The sequence below is a fragment of the Anastrepha ludens genome, chromosome 3 (genome assembly GCF_028408465.1).
Source record: "Anastrepha ludens isolate Willacy chromosome 3, idAnaLude1.1, whole genome shotgun sequence".
Taxonomy (NCBI): Eukaryota; Metazoa; Arthropoda; class Insecta; order Diptera; family Tephritidae; genus Anastrepha; species Anastrepha ludens.
The window spans coordinates 9,895,740-9,899,320 of NC_071499.1; positions in this window are offsets into that span (position 1 = coordinate 9,895,740).

The window sequence follows — 3,581 nt, forward strand, 5'->3', positions numbered from 1 at the left end:
AAACTTTACAAAAGAAATGTTTTCTTTTTTACTATTTTCCTAGTCTTTATTTACTTCCGATAAGTCATAGAGGTCATGGATACGTGGCCAATGAAAATGCCAAATTATCTCTCTCGTATTTAACTAAATATTCCGTAACAATAAAGTATCCCACAGTTCTTCAAAGAAAACCCACTACTTTTACGTGTAAGCATTTCCCGTGTTTAAGTACTACCGTAGGTAACTTAAAGATAAACAAAAACAAAAAAAAATGTAATGGAAAATAACTTGTAAACCAAAATTACCAAAATTGAAATTAATTGACAAAAAAAAAAAAGAAAAAAACAAAAAACAAAAAGCGAAGACATTTTTCCTTATTGTAAAGTGTTTTTAGCCAACGATTTTAAACGATACTATATTATCCAAAAACAATATTACGATACAAACATACAACGTACATACATACATATATCTAGCACATATTGAAAACCAAAAACCAATGCATATTATTTGTGTAATGCCAGTAAATGACAACAACAAAACTGCATTCAAAATTATTCAAATTTAGGAAAATAAGCCAGCGGGCAATTATGTTATTGCAGACAAAAACAAAATATACAACAAATACATTTGTATGAGTTTGTCAACTAGTGCAATGAAATGAATATAACTGTATTGTATTTTGACGAACTACAAAAAAAAAAATAAAAAAATTACAAAAATTGCGAATAAAAATTCTTTAAATCAAAAACTTGTGTTTTCAATCTTTAGAACACAAAGGGATCACAGAGATGTGATGGACGGGGCAAGGTAAGAAAACCATAGGACCTTGTGACGTCTACTACAGCTGCCATGTACAGGAGCGCAAATTCGGTATCGGATTTATTGTGGGAGAGAGATTTCGTCGCCAATCCGCATTAAAGCGTGATTTTTTAACATCTCGCTCATTTGCGCCCACGCCCCGACGGAAGAGAGGGACGATGCGAGGCCGTAGATCAGCCTCTGTCCGTTACTGGATGTTTCGATGTATTGGCGGAAATTTTTCCGACAGTGGGAGCAAAAATTCCCTCCTTGCCCACCCTGGCGTTGAAGTCGCCAAGCATGATTTTTATGTCGTGGCGGGAGCAGCGCCGGGGCCCGAAACATGGTAGTTTGCAGCACCAGATTCCAGCATAAAAAGATACACCACCCAACGCGAAACCAAATCGATCATGTTGTGATAGATGGAAGGCACGCTTCCGGTGCTTTAGATGTACGTACGATCCGAGGACCCAACATCGACTCGGATCAATACCTTGTTGCAGCCAAACTACACACACGGATCTGTGCAGCAAAAAATGTACATCTACCTAGACAAAGAATGTTCAACATCGAAAAGCTGCAATCACAATAGACTGCCAGAAGATTCGCCACTCGACTCTCACTCCTGCTCTCAGAGACCACTGCCCAACAAACCGGCATGCACGAGCAATGGAGCAACATTTCTCGTTCCCTTCGTACCGCCGCGGAAGAAGAAATCGGATTCCGGCGAGCCCGAAAAAACAGTTGGTACGACGAGGAACGTCATGCTGCCGCAGAAAGAAAGGATGCTGCCTATATGTAGAGCCACGCTGCGATCGGGCGCAACGCGAGCCATGTGGAAACGCTACAGAGAGCTAAGAAAGGAAGAGAGACGTATTATCCGACAGAAGAAACGAGGGACCGAAATACGTCAGTGTGAGGAGCTTGAGATGCTGGCCAATAGGAGCAACGCCCGAAAATTCTACCAGAAAGTTCGGCGGCTTATAGAAGGTTTCAAGACTGCGGCGTTTTCCTGTAAGAACAAAGAGGGCGATCTGGTGACTGATATCCAAAGCATACTTAAATTATGGAGGGAACACTTCTCGAACCTGTTAAACATTCATAGCTGCTCATGTTAGAGAGAATGTGAAGATCCCGATACCCCAATCGTTGACGATGGAATTGACGTTCCGTTACCCGACCATGACGATAAAGAACAACAAAGCCGCAGGCACCAACGGACTGCCGGCTGAGCTATTACATGGCGGCGAGGAGCTGGTAAGGTGCATGCATCAGCTCCTATGCAAAATATGGTCGGATGAAAGCATGCCTGCCGAATGGAATTTAAGTGTGCTCTGTCCAATCCATAAGAAGGCGATCCTGCAATATGTGCCAATTACCACGAGATTAGTCTTCTAAATATCGCCCATAGGGTTCTAGGGTTCACCGTCAACCAACTGATTGGACCTTATCAGTGTGGCTTCAGACCTGGAAAGCCTACCATTGACCAAATATTCACAATACGCCAAATCTTGGAAAATACCCATGAAAGGATAATCGACACATACCATCTTTTCGTCGATTTCAAAGCTGCATTCGACAGTACGAAAAAAGTTACCTGTATGCCGCGATGTCTGAATTTGGTATCCCCGCAAAACTAATACGGCTATGCCGTACGTTGGAATTAGGAAGGGCCTTTCCAAGCCGCTTGACACCAAACGAGGTTTAAGACAGAGTCACTCGCTGTCGTGTGACTTATTTAACCTGATGTTGGAGAGAATCGTACGAGCCGCAGAACTTAATCGCTCAGGCACAATTTTTTATAAGAGCGTACAGTTATTGGCGTATGCTGATAATATTGACATCATTGGCTTTAACAATCGCGCTGTTAGTTCTGCCTTCTCCAAATTGGATAAAGAGGCAAAACGAATGGATTTGATCGTGAACGAGGACAAAACGAAGTACCTCCTGTCATCAAACAAACTGTCGGCGCACTCGCGAAAGAATCGATTCGGCGCCGATCTCAACAACGTGGCCTAAATTATGGCAAAAAAAAAATACTACGACGGTGACATTTGGTATCATGAATAGTAAAAGACAGTGCGATAGCTCATAGTGCGTAGTTAAAAGTGAATGCCAAATGTCCGAACTTTAGTCTCACGAAAGCAGGTCAAGTTAAGAAGAGACGCTGATGTTACTTTGACTCATCAACTTCCAGACAGCCCCACCCCCAAAGGGAACCCGAGGTTATGTTGAATTAACTGTATAGACGAGTATAGATGCACATCGGAGTACCTGACGAAATTACTTGAAGTAAGTAAAACAGAAGATTGATAGGATTTAGGTTGGATCACTAACACGGGTTGTCGATGAAAAGAGCACCCAATGGCTTTAATAGTCTAGCAGCCAAACCCGGAAATTTACAGAGAAAGTGCTCAACAGTCTCCTTCTCTGAAAGAGTTCCCAGAACTTTCAGAGCTCTGTGTCTATTGTACTGGGGTCAAAGTAAGTGCCCAAGGCGAATTAATCAGCTGCTCTACTGGTATTACCATCGATAGATACGCCTTGGCTATAATATAATGAAATTCAGGAAGAAAAGACTGGTGACATGAAACAGCTGGCTGAATTAACAGTCAGCAAATGTAGGGGCGTTTCCAAAGCCAATCTGGAATCAAATTCAACTAAACTAGCGAAAAAACGTACTACCTCTACATTTCTCAAACTCACAAACTTACAATCTAGCATAGATGGTAATTCAATTGAAAGCTTAATTGTCTCAATTAAGTTGCATATCTGAACAAAGTATTAATAGTCTAATAAAA